This window comes from Balaenoptera musculus, chromosome 8 (genome assembly GCF_009873245.2).
Source record: "Balaenoptera musculus isolate JJ_BM4_2016_0621 chromosome 8, mBalMus1.pri.v3, whole genome shotgun sequence".
Taxonomy (NCBI): Eukaryota; Metazoa; Chordata; class Mammalia; order Artiodactyla; family Balaenopteridae; genus Balaenoptera; species Balaenoptera musculus.
This window is the reverse complement of record NC_045792.1, coordinates 45,569,176-45,583,168: the sequence shown is the minus strand read 5'-3', so window position 1 is coordinate 45,583,168 and position 13,993 is coordinate 45,569,176. Positions and strand designations below refer to the sequence as shown.

Sequence of the window (13,993 nt, the reverse complement as noted above, 5' to 3'; positions counted from 1 at the left end):
CCTGATGACCTGAAGTGGCAGAGGCACCTCTGAATTCCCCAAAGTCTGTTTCCTTTTCTCCTGAGCACACATACTATGTTTCCCAGCCTCTCTTGTAATTAGTTGGGGTCATGTGACTGACAGTACACAATGGACTGTGGACAGAAACAATGAAAGCCATTTAAGTTTTGGCCCACAAAACCTCTAAAACCTCCTACACATGCGCCATATTCTCTTTCTTTCCCTACCTACCAGCTGAATGAAGATTTCAAAGAATCTAGAGGAAGTCAAAACTGCAAAATAGAAGAAGCACGGGGCCCCAAATTAGTCCTTGAAGGAATCCTGCCCCAGAGAACTGCATGACCAGGTACACCTGTATTGGATTTTACTTGTTTTATTAAATTATGCCTCTAAAATTTTAATGCTGTGTGTTATAGTAGTAATTAGCTACCCTACCTAATACCCTTCTTTTCTCTCCATTTTACTGATGAAGAAACTGAGGCTTAGGAAAAGTTAAGCAACTTGCTTAAATTTGCTCAGCTATTAGGTAGGGGAGCAAGGATTAGATCTCAGGTCTGTCTGATTTTAGAGCTTGGGCTCTCACTGCGTGAGATTCTCATGATACTATTTTATGTACTTCTAAAAACTTTATTAAAATTTTAGTACACACTGCTTCACCTAGCATGCAGAAAAGACAGAAATCAGGGTGACCACCAGGTTCTCTCACATATGTGAGACTGTCTTACTATCTTTAACTCATTCCTGCCACATTTTCCTTTCTTCCAGGTATATTAATTCTATAATTTCAATGTGACTTTCAATGTATTTGGGCCTTTTATACCTCTTGAAAGATGACATGTGGACTAGCTCTGAAATATAATCCTTCTCTTAAAAGGAAAGACTAACCAAACCTTGACCCTGAATCATCATCAAAAACTCTTTAATTATGAAGCAGATTAAAAATAGGATACCTGTGCTGTTAAGGTACCTGGGGTCCATTCTTCTCTGTAATATAAAGAGGCTGAATCAAGTAAAAATGTATTAGAGCATGCAACACTGAACTAAAAGATCAGAGTTTCAATGTTAATGGTAAAATTAGGATATTAAATTTTGACGAGTAAGTATCACTAAAATTAAGGAGATTTATTCATTCATTTGAGGCAATGGGAGAAATACCAGTTTGGAGTCAGACACACTTAGGTTCAAAACTCTGGGCAAGTTATTCAGTTTCGTCATTTGTAAAACAGGAGTAGTAGCATATATCTTACAGGTTTCTTGTCAGGATTAAGATAATGTACATTTGTAGCCTTTTTTTAGATTCCACGTATAAGCGATATCATATGATATTTGTCTTTGTCTTACTTCACTCAGTATGACAATCTCTAGGTCCATACATGTTGTTGCTAATGGCATTATTTCATCCTTTATCATGGCTGAGTAATATTCCATTGTATATATGTACAAATGAACTTATCTACAAAATGGAAATAGAGTTACAGATGTAGAAAATAAACTTATGGTTACTGGGGGTAAGGAGTGGGGGAGGGATAGATTGGAAGATTGGGGTTGACACGTACACACTACTATATATAAAATAGATAACTAATAAGGACCTACTGTATAGCACAGGGAACTCTACTCAATACTCTGTAATGGCCTATATGGGAAAAGAATCTACAAAAGAGTGGATATATGTATATGTATAACTGATTCACTGTGCTGTACACCTGAAACTAAAACAACATTGTAAATCAACTATACCCCAATAAAAATTTAAAAAAATAAAATAATGTGTATAAAAAACTAGTACAGTGCTTGACACACAGTTGTCACTCAATGAATAAAATCATTCAACAAACATTTGCTCAGAATTTACTATGGGCAAAGCCCTCTACTAGAGTCTCAGGATACAGACATAGATTAGACAAAATGTTAATGCAATGTACAATTGACCCTTGAACAACAATGGATTTCAACTGCACAGGTCCACTTGTACTTAGATTTTTTTCAATAAATACGTACTATACTGCTACATGATCCCTGGTGGTTGAATCTGCAGATGCAGAGGTCGGACTGTAAAGTTATACATGGATTTTCAACTTGACAGTGGGATGGGAAATGGGGGGTAACTCTTGCCTTGTTCAAGGGTCAACTGTATTAAGTAATATGATAGAGGTATGCCTAGAGTGCTATTAGAACAAAGAGAGATGACACCTAGTTCTTCCTGATGGGATCAACGAAGGTTTATCAGGGACAGTGACACATAAACAGACTCTTGAAGGATGATTAGGAATTGTGAAGAAATCAAGGAGAAGTTATTGCAGGCAGAGGAAAACCACATCTGCAAAAGAAGGAGCCATTTGGGGACTGCAAATTGTTATATATGGCTGAAACATAGTGTATATGAGGTTTTTATTTATTCAGTCAATCAGCGAGTAGTCATTGAGCACCTACATATGCTGAATAGTGTTCTAGGTCCTGAAAACACATCAGTGAACAAAATAGAAAAGTTTTCTGCCTTCTTGAATGGTGTGTATATTCAAGTGGGGCATATAACAAATAAATATGAAACAGATGCAGGGAGAGAAGAGTGCTATGAAGAAAAATTAAGCAAGGTAAAAGAATCGAGAGGACTTTAAATTCGATGATGACAAGGGAAAGCCTTTCTAAGAAGGTGACATGTGACTTGAGTGGATTGTGGGGGTCAGCGGTGCAAATATTGGGGAGATCATTTTGCATAAAGGGAACAATGAGTACGATGTCTCTCAGACAGGAACAAGATTAACTTGTTTGTGGAACAGTAAGGACAGTGTGGCCACCAAAGAGAGAGTGAAGAAGAGAAAAAGATTTAGGAAATGATCCCAGAGATATGACTAGATTATGAAGGGCTTTATAAGGCATGTTGAGGAATCTAGGTAACATCTAGAGGTAGCTGTCCCATGAGAAGAGACAGCCCTAGGTCCTTGGAACAACTAAAGACTGCATGAAGTAGGCTGTTTCCAACCAAGTCAGCTGGAACAAGACCCCATTTGTTGCCATGTTCTTCTTTGTACCTGTATCCCCTTGGGTTTGCATCTTTATCTTCTCAGCTATTTTCTTCCCGCACTTCAGGATTAAGGTCCTAGATAGCTAATGGACATCTGCATCCTTTACTCATGGTATCCCCAAGACCTGTATTCCTCATACACTAGTAAGGTTGAATAAACCCTACCCAAATTAAAGGGAAAAAGAAACTTGATTACGTAAGGAAAGTCCAAATAGATTGTCACATGCTTTCATTGTTCAGTTTTCAAAATCTAAGAATATGGCTTTCAAATGCCTTTCAGGCTCTAATAATTTTTGTCTTAGTGTCTGTCTGCGTAGCAGTTACCAGGTATATGATCTTCAGAGTCTTAAATGCTGCTGCACAGCCACTGCTAACACTAGATGATTTACAAATGATCATCCAACAAAAAGAACAAGAAAGCCTGATACTTATAGAGGTCAATATGACTACCATGAAAAATTCAATACGTAATTGCAACTTACTGAATAGCAGTGCAGATCTGGATTGATCACCTCCCCAGAAAAATAATAGTCTTTCTTTCAGCTTAGGTTGCAGATTGACCAAAAGAAGGGGGACTGAGAAATGAAGCAAAAACTAATGATTTGCAAAATGAAATGAAGCAAAAACTGAAATGATCCACTGTACCATTCCATGATATGTAATAAAAACTATTTAAGCTCTTATTGTTTTAACACCAGCTTATTTAGGCCCATTTGTAACAATATAAGACCACAAATAAACTGATTTAACTGTAACTCTGCACAGATTCATAGGTTTTAGTAATTCAGTTACTTTACACATTCTAACCAATTCCTGCCTAGGCTACTAATATCCACCACAAAGGCACCCTATGGTTAATCCTATAAATATCTTCCCCTTACCACCCCCTTTTGAGACATTATTGAGACTCTATTACTGTGATGCTTCCCCTTATTAGCAACTTTAACAAATCCATGTTTTTATGATGAAATATTTTTCTCATGATCTTTGTATGGAATGTGGCAGACTAAATCATATGCCCCACAGAGGTGTCCATGTCCTAATTCCCAGAACCTGTGAATTTGTTTTCTTACATGGTGAAAAGGATGTAGCAGATAAGATTAAGTTGAGGATGGGGAGATTATTCTTTATTATCTGGGTGGGCCTGATGTAAAGGGTCCTTACAGAGGGAAGGAGGAGGTCAGAGGGAGAAGAAGGCTATGTGACAACAGAAACAGAAATTGGAGTGATGTGACCACAAGCCAAGGAATGCCAGTCACCTTTAGAAGCTGGAAGAAACAAGGAATGGGTTGTCTCTCAAGCCTCTATAAGGAACCAGCCCTTTTGTCACCTTGAAGTGAATTCTGGAGGTTACAGGTCTAAAATAAGACAACAGAATACATTTCTATTATGCAAGTCACTGAGTTTGTGGTAATTTTGTTACAGTAGCAATAGGAAACTAATGCAGAGAACTTTGGCAGGAATTTGGATTTTATTCCAAGTGAGATGAGAAGTCATCAGATGGATCTCAAAATATATATATATATATTTTATGTACATTCTTGCTGTGTGGAGAATGGAATTTAGAGCAAGATAGAAGCAGGGACAGTATGAAGGAATTGCTTTAGACAAGAAGAGCAGTCAGTGACAGTGACTTGGATTAGAGTGGAAGGCATGGAAATGAACAGTAGATAGATTTAGGTATATTTTTAATGTAGAATCAACAGAATTTGCTGGTGGCTCAAATGGTGGGGAGAGAATCTGAGGACAGTGACTCAAGGGAAAGAGATTATACAAGGATGACTTCTAAATTTTGGCCTGAACAAGTGGGTGAATGCAGAAAGGGGCAGATGAAGCTGGAATGAAGACGGTAGGCAGGTCATGAAGAACCTTGTATGCTGTGTTTAGGAATCTGGATATTGTCCTGAAGGCAAAGGGAATGCATTGAAATATTCTAAGTACAGGAATGGGAGAGAGGTCTAATGGACCTTTGTGTCCCTTTCATTTTCTTAGTTCGATTAATACATTAAAAGATGTCCCAAAGCCATAAACCATTATTCCATCTCTTTCCTCATTCTCTACCTGTATAATGCTTTGGTTTTTAACTTAATTAGAGCCTTGTTATGAGAAAAGTTATCAAGAAAGTTCTGAACAGCTAAGCTTTGCATTTTATGGTCTGCACTGGGCCTGATTTACAGAAGTCTGATAGATTAGAAAACAAAAAGCTTATAAAAATAGTTGTACTTGTTCATAACACTTAGCCCAAGGGTAGATCAAGGGAAAACTGGTTGGTGGGTAGAGGGCATTGTAGCAGTGGCATTAGAGAGGGGAAGAAAGAGATAGATTCTAGAAATATGAAGGAAAATGCATAGAACTTGATAAAGAGATTGCATGAAATATGCAAGGGAAGACACAAAGTAAAGGTTGATTCCTAGGTTTCTGATGGGGTTCATCTGGATACATCATGATTCCAGTTACTGAAAAGGAGGAACCTAGAGGGAGAGGAAGTTGGGAAGATGACAGGGAGAGAATGATGCATTCAATTTGGATATAATTTATTTTTTAACTAATGAAATTGATATTTTAAGAGCAGTTTTAGGCTCACAGCACAACGGAGTAGAGAGTACAGACAGTCCCCATACACCCCTGTCCCCACACATGCACAAACTCCCCCACTATCAACGTCCACAGTGGTACATTTGTTACAACTGATGAACCTACACTGACACATCATTATTATCCCAAGTCTGAAGTTTACTTTAGTGTTCACTCTTGGCGGTGTACATTCTATAGGTTTGGACAACTGTATAATAACAAGTATCCACTGCTGTAGTATCATAAAGAGTAGTTTCTGCACTAAACATTTTTGTGCTCTCCCTTTTTATCCCTTCCTCCCCGCCCCCAACCTCTGTCAACCACTGATCTTTTTACTGTAGTTTTGCTTTTTCCAGAATGCCATATAGTTGGCATCATACAGTATGTAGCCTTTTCAGATTTTCTTCTTTCACTTAGTGATATGCATTTAAGGTTCCTCTATGTCTTTTCATGGCTTGATAGCTCCCCTTTTTTGGTGCTGAGTAATATCCCATGGTCTAGATGTACCACAGGGTATTTTTCCATTCACCTACTGAAGGGCAGCTTGGTTGTTTCCAAGTTTTGGTAATTATAAATAAAGCTCTGTAAACATCTGTATACTGGTTTTTGTATTTTGTATAGACATAAGTTTTCAATTCATTTGGGTAAATACCAAGGAGCACAATTGCTGGATTGTATGGTATTAGTATGGTTAGTTTTGTAAGAAACTGCCAAACTGTCTTCCAAAGTGGCTGTACCATTCCCACCAGCAATGAATGAGAGTTCCTGTTACTCCACATCCTCACCAGCATTTAGTGTTTTCATTGTTCCGAACTTCGGCCATTATAATAGGTGTATAGAGGTATCTCTTTGTTGTTTTAATTTGTAATTCCCTAATGACATATGATGTTTAACATCTTTTCATATGCTTACTTGCTATCTGTGTATCTTCTTTGATGATGTACCTGTTCTGGTGTTTTGCCCATTTTTTAAGTGGGTTGTTTGATTTCTTATTGTTCAGTTTTTAAAGTTTTTTGTATACTTTGAATAAGCCCTTTAATCAGATGTGTCTTTTGCAAATATTTTCTCCCAACCTGTGGCTTGACTTCTTTCTCCAGACATTGTCTTTTGCAGAGCACAAGTTTTTTATTTAATTAATTCCAGTTTATCAATTTTTTTTCTCTCATGGATGATGCCTTTGGTGTTGTATCTAAAAAGTCATTGCCATACCCAAGGTTATCTAGGTTTCCTCCTATGTTATCTCCTACGAGTTTTATAGTTTTGCATTTTACATTCAGGGCTATGATTCATTTTGAGTTAATTTTTGTGGTGATTGTAAGGTCTGTGTCTAGGTCTTCTTGTTTTTGCATGTGGATGTATTCCAGTACCATTTATACAGAAGACTAGTTTTGCTCCATTGTATTGCTTTTGTGCCTTTGTCAAAGATCAGTTAACTATGTTTATGTGGCTGTATTTCTGGGCTCACCATTCTGTTCCATTGATCTATCTGACTATTCTTTAGCCAATACCACACTGTCTTGATGACTGTAGTGTTATAGTAAGTCTTGAAGTTGGGTAGTGTCAGTTCTCCATCTTTGTTCTTCTCCTTCTATATTGAGTTGACTTTCTGGGTTTTTTACTTCTCCATATAAACTTTAGAATCAGTTTGTCATTGTCCACAAAATAACTTGCTGGGATTTGGATTGGGATTGCAATGAATCTATAGATCAAGTTAGGAAAAACTGAAATCTTGATAATACTGAGTCTTCCTATTTATGAACGTGGACTATCTATTTAGGTTTTTTAAAAAATATCTTTCACTAGAGTTTTGTGGTTTTCCTCATATCAACATTATACATATTTTGTTAGATCTGTACCTAAGTATTTCACTTTTCTGAGTGCTAATGTAAATGATAATGTGTTTTCAATATCAAATTCTGCTTCTCTGTTGCTGGAATGTAGGAAAGTAGCTGACTTTTGTTTATAGGCCTTGTATTCTGCAGACTTACTATAATCACTTATTAGGTCCAGAAGGTTTTTTCTTTTGTTGATTCTTTCAGACTTTCTATATAGACAACTGTGTCATCTGCAAACAAAAATATTTTTATTTCTTCCTTCCCAGTCTGTATATCTTTTAATTCCTTTTCTTGTCTTCCTTCATTAGATAGTTTTTTTTTTTTTAATATCCACACTTTAAATATTTTACTCCACTCTCTTCTTGCTCACGTGGTTTCTGAGAAGCCAGATGTAATTCTTATCTTTGCTCCTCTATAGGTAAGGTGTTTTTTCCCCTGGCTTCTTTCAAAAATTTTTTTTCTATCTTTGATTTTCTGAAGTTTGGATATGATATGGCATGATGTAGCTTTTGTTTTGTTTTATTGTTTTTTTATTTGGCATATATCCTGCTTGGTGTTCTCTGAGCTTCCTGGATCTGTAGTTTCATGTCTGACAATAATTTGGGGACATTCTCAGTCATTATTGCTTCAAATAATGCTTCTGTTCCTTTAGCTCTTTCTTTTCCTTCTGGTATTCCTGTTACACATGTTATACCTTTTGTAGTTGTCCCACAGTTTTTGGATATTCTGTTTTGTTCTTTCAGTCTTTTCTCTCTTTGCTTCTCAGTTTTGCAAGTTTCTGTTAGTATATCCTCAAGCTCAGAATCCAGTCATGGGCTTTCCTCTGCCATTTCCAGTCTACTGATGAGCCCATCAAAACCATTCTTCATTTCTCTTACAGTGTTTTTGATCTCTAGCATTTCTTTTTTATTCTTTCGTAGTGTTTCCATCTCTCTGCCTACATTATCCATCTGTTCTTGCATGTCGTCTACTTTTTCCATTAGATCCCTTAACATTTTAATCATAGTTGTTTAATCATAGTCCCCAGTCTGATAATTCCAGCATCCCTGCCATATCTGACTCTAGTCTGATGCTTGTTCAGTCTCTTCAAATTGTGTTTTTACCTTTTTGTATTCCTTGTAATATCTTGTTGAAATCCGGATGTGAGGTACTGAGTGAAAGAAACTCCAGTGAATAGGCCTTTTGTGGTGTGGTGTTAAGGTGTCAGGGGAGAAAAAGCATGCTCTAGTCCTATGACTTGGGGTCTCAGTCTTTTGGTAAGCCTGTGCCCATGCACTGTGAACTTTACCAGTGCTTCTCAGTTTTTTCCCCCCTTAGGTAGGACAGGATGGCCAGAGGGGGCCTGAGTTGTGTATTTCCCTTGCCCCAGGTAGTTTAGGCTCTGATAAAACCAAGCAGGTTAGACTCTGCTAGTTTCTCCTGAAGATAGACCTTATTAAGAATAACAGAATGCTCTGGTATATTTCAAAATGGTTCCTTTTCTCCTCCCTCTGCTGCAAACACCAGGGGAATTTTCTCTGGTATTCACTGTGAGGGCCTGGAGGAGCTCCTAGAAGTAAAACTCACAGAAATGGGGGACCCCTTATTCCTGAGTTCCCCTGGGGATTTTAACTCTCAGACTTGTCCAAGCTGAGATACCAGCATTTTTTTTTAACATCTTTGTTAGAGTATAATTGCTTTACAATGGTGTGTTAGTTTCTGCTTTATAACAAAGTGAATCAGTTATACATATACATATGTCCCCATACCTCTTCCCTCTTGCGTCTCCCTCCCACCCTCCCCATCCCACCCTTCTAGGTGGTCACAAAGCACCGAGCTGATCTCCCTGTGCTATGTGGCTGCTTCCCACTAGCTATCTATTTTACATTTGGTAGTGTATATATGTCCATGCCACTCTCTCACTTCATCCCAGCTTACCCTTCCCCCCACCCCATGTCCTCAAGTCCATTCTCTACGTCTACATCTTTATTCCTCTCCTGCCCTTAGGTTCTTCAGAACCAATTTTTTTTTTTTAGATTCCATATATATGTGTTAGCATATGGTATTTGTTTTTCTCTTTCTGACTTACTTCACTCTGTATGACAGAATCTAGGTCCATTCACCTCACTACAAATAACTCAATTTCGTTTCTTTTTATGGCTGAGTAATATTCCATTGTATATATGTGCCACATCTTCTTTATCCATTCATCTTTCGATGGACACTTAGGTTGCTTCCATGTCCTGGCTATTGTAAATAGAGCTGCAATGAACACTGTGGTACATGACTCTTTTTGAATTATGGTTTTCTCAGCGTATGCCCAATAGTGGGATCGCTGGGTCATATGGTAGTTCTAGTTTTAGTTTTCTAAGGAACCTCCATATGTTCTCCATAGTGGCTGTATCAATTTACATCCCCACCAACAGTGCAAGAAGGTTCCCTTTTCTCCACACCCTGTCCAGCATTTGTTTTTTGTAGATTTTCTGATGATGCCTGTTCTGACTGGTGTGAGGTGATACCTCATTGTGGTTTTGATTTGCATTTCTCTAATGATTAGTGATGTTGAACATCCTTTCATGTGTTTGTTGGCAATCTGTATACCTTCTTTGGAGAAATGTCTATTTAGGTCTTCTACCCATTTTTGGATTGGGTTGTTTGTTTTTTTGATATTGAGCTGCATGAGCTGCTTGTAAATTTTGGAAATTAATCCTTTGTCAGTTGCTTCATTGCAAATATTTTCTCCCATTCTGGGGTTGTCTTTTCATCTTGTTTATGGTTTCCTTTGCTGTGCAAAAGCTTTTAAGTTTCATTAAGTCCTATTTGTTTATTTTGGGGTTTTTTTTCCATTTCTCTAGGAGGTGGGTCAAAAAGGATCTTGCTGTGATTTATGTCATAGAGTGTTCTGCCTATGTTTTCCTCTAAGAGTTTTATGGTGTCTGGCCTTACATTTAGGTCTTTAATCCATTTTGAGCTTATTTTTGTGTATGGTGTTAGGGAGTGTTATAATTTCATTCTTTTACATGTAGCTGTCCAGTTTTCCCAGCACCACTTATTGAAGAGGCTGTCTTTTCTCCATTATATATTCTTGCCTCCTTTATCAAAAATAAGGTGACCATAGGTGTGTGGGTTTATCTCTGGGCTTTCTATCCTGTTCCAATGATCTATATTTCTGTTTCTGTGCCAGTATCATACTGTCTTGATCACTGTAACTTTGTAGTATAGTCTGAAGTCAGGGAGCCTGATTCCTCCATCTCCATTTTTCTTTCTCAAGATTGCTTTTGCTCTTCAGGGTCTTTTGTGTTTCCATACAAATTGTGAAATTTTTTGTTCTAGTTCTGTGAAAAATGCCACTGGTAGTTTGATAGGGATTGCATTGACTCTGTAGATTGCTTTGGGTAGTAGAGTCATTTTCACAATGTTGATTCTTCCAATCCAAGAACATGGTATATCTCTCCATCTGTTGGTATCATCTTTAATTTCTTTCATCAGTGTCTTATAGTTTTCTGCATACAGTTCTTTTGTCTCCTTAGGTAGATTTATTCCTAAGTATTTTATTCTTTTGTTGCCATGGTAAATGGGAGTGTTTCCTTAATTTCTCTTTCAGATTTTTCATCATTAGTGTATAGGAATGCAAGAGATTTCTGTGCATTAATTGTGTATCCTGCTACTCTACCGAATTCATTGATTAGCTCTAGTAGTTTTCTGGTAGCATCTTTAGGATTCTCTATGTATAGTATCATGTCATCTGCAAACAGTGACAGCTTTACTTCTTCTTTTCTGATTTGGATTCCTTTTATTTCTTTTTCTTCTCTGATTGCTGTGGCTAAAACTTCCAAAAGTATGTTGAATAATAGTGGTGAGAGTGGACAACCTTGTCTTGTTCCTGATCTTAGAGGAAATGATTTCAGTTTTTCACCATTGAGAAAGATGTGTTGAGCCACCAGCAATTTGTCAATTATAGTTTAGGTTTCCCTACCCTGGTACTGGTTCCTGTGGAGGTTTCTGCTTGTGGGTTTCTGCTCCAGCAAATTGTGATTCACTGTGTTCACCTGTGTGTCTCTCCAATTTTAGGGGCAGTTTGCTCTGTGACCTCACTTTTCTGACATATGTATGAAGAGTTCATTTTTCAGTTTGTCCAGCTTTTTACCTGTTGTTATGACAGAGTGCTGACTTCTAAGCTCCTTATATTTGGGACCAGAAACCAGAAGAGGGGATTTTGAAGTGCTCATGAGACACCCAAAGTATACCAAGGGATAGTAATGTGGCTTTCAATAAGCTGGAGATACAGGCCCGAACGATATGAGGGTACAAGTACTGCAGTTGGTGAAATCACGGAGTATATGAAGTCTACCTAGGAGTGAGCTCCCAGGAGTGAGACAGAGTCCTGGGGAATTCCAACATTAAAGAGGCAGCGTACAATTTTGAAGGAGCACTGAAGATATAGCCACCCTCCATTAAAATTAAATTTTCTCTGGTACTTTGTTGTTGCTCATATAAATTTATCAAAGTTCATTACCTTTTATTCTTTTACACCCACACCTCCCACACCCCAATTAACTGAAGCAATTATATTACATAATCTTCTCATCCTGGGGCAATTTTTAACGTGGAGACTTTTAGAAAGTATAATAAAATATTTTAAACTGCCTTTTAAATTATGATCTATAGATTGTCCTATAAATTTTTTGTTTAAAAATATCACTGTAAAGAGAAGATATGTTATTCCAATTGGCAGGCCACAGAAAGTTTTGAGTACCAAGTTCTGAGCCTCCAAAAGTAGGATTAAAATTTTAGATACTGAAAGCTTCCAGGAAACAGCAGCATTCTGCCTGCTACAGTAAAATGAAGACAGGAGGGATACATCTGCCAAACTTGACATTGTAACTAAATCACTTCGTACTGACATAGCTTTACTTTAGCAGAGAATGTTTGTGGGGATTTTTAATCAGATAAAAATAGGGCTGCTGTTTTCTCTATACCAATTAACATAGTTGACATTTAGCCAGATCTGCCCTGGACACAGCAGGGGATGTACAGTTTGTCCTGATTCTGTGGGAAATGAAAAATGCAGCACTTGGCACAAGAGAAAATATGTGAACCCAAAAAATGTTGTCAAATATAGCAAGTCAAATTAAGAAAATTGATTTACTGAAGGGCAGTCTATGCTTTCTAGAGAACAAAGGAGGAGGGAGGACTCTCTGGACTTCTGAAAAAATTAGGGATCTTGAGTTTAACTATTAATATTACATATTAATGAATAAACATATTTAGTTAAAGACTTTCCTACAACCCTATTAAATATGCAATTTGTCTTACTGTGAGTTTGAGGAAGGAACTGGTAGTGGCTCAAGCATAGCATATAAAGACTTATTTAACATTTCTGCACAGAAAGTCAGCCTAGATGTCATCTAGTCAAATTCTTTCATTTATGGATGAGGAAAATTGGTCCCAGAGATGTTAAATTACTTTTTATGAAGTCACTCTGATACAATGCCCTCACAGACCCTTAGACTCATGGACCGAAAACTTTATGGGGGCATCAATTCTATAGTAACATTTCAAATAACCAGAGTGTTTGAAGGACAGTTTATTCTAGTTCATTTAAACTGATGGTTAAATAATTGTTTGAAAGAAAAGTGTTTTTATATTTATAACTGCTTAAACATTGATCTAAGGTATCTTAGTTCATAGTCCTACCTTTATAAGTAGTGGGTTGAAAACATGAAATCGCTGATATTGGGTAATTATTTACCCACAAAAATCACAAATTTCATATGGGTCGACCTAAAGTAGGAAAGTGAACTGAACTGAATATTTAAATAACTTGTAGTAACTCAAGTTCATCACTCCAAAGAGTATTTTGTGTAGCTTATCATTATGGCTTCAAATATAGATGGTTCAAGCGGCTATATAAGAAATATTCTGGTCCCCTAAATACCCTGAAAAGTTTGGGACCTGTGCTAGCCAGCCTCTAGGATGGACTTCAGTGATCCTCGCCTCCTGGTATTCATGTCCCTGTATGGTCGCCTCTCACAATGAACAGGAATGGCCTGCCTGGGAACACTGAGGAAATGATGGCGTGTGTCTTTTCAGGCTTGATCATAAAAACTATGATCAAGCCTTCACTTGATCTATGGGCAGCCTTCACTTTGCTCTCTCTTGGCTCACTCACTCTGTCAGAAGTCCATCACCGTGTTCTGAGAACACTCAGTCTAACGGAGAGGTGCACGTGGCAAGGAACACAGGCCTCCCGCCCCCAGCCTGCGTGGACTTGCCAGCCTTGTGAGTGGGCCATCTTGGAAGCAGATCCTCTTGCACCACAGCCAAGTCTTCAGAAGCCCTGACCAGCATCTTGATTGCAACCCCAGGAGAGACCCTGAGCCAGAATCACCCAGCCAAGCCGTTTCCAAATTCCTGATCCGCAGAAACTGTGTGAGGTAGTGTTTTAAGCCACTAAGTTTTGGGATAATGATAACTAATACAGGGCTTTAAAAACATATCTCTGCCCTATGTATTAGTTTCCTAGGGTGACTGTAATAAATTACTACACGTTTGGTGGCTTAAAACAACACAAATTTAT

At 37.7% G+C, this 13,993-nt stretch overlaps 1 long non-coding RNA gene across 2 annotated transcripts in view; it reads left to right on the top strand.

The window, feature by feature from the left end:
• The window catches only part of LOC118899187, an 87,531-nt gene that overhangs the window by 2,797 nt on the left and 70,741 nt on the right, over positions 1 to 13,993 (top strand). For both annotated transcript variants that reach the window (XR_005020901.1, XR_005020902.1), the window contains exon 2: positions 235 to 346. This is a non-coding gene — a long non-coding RNA (uncharacterized LOC118899187). The remainder of the gene's footprint in view (positions 1 to 234; positions 347 to 13,993) is intronic.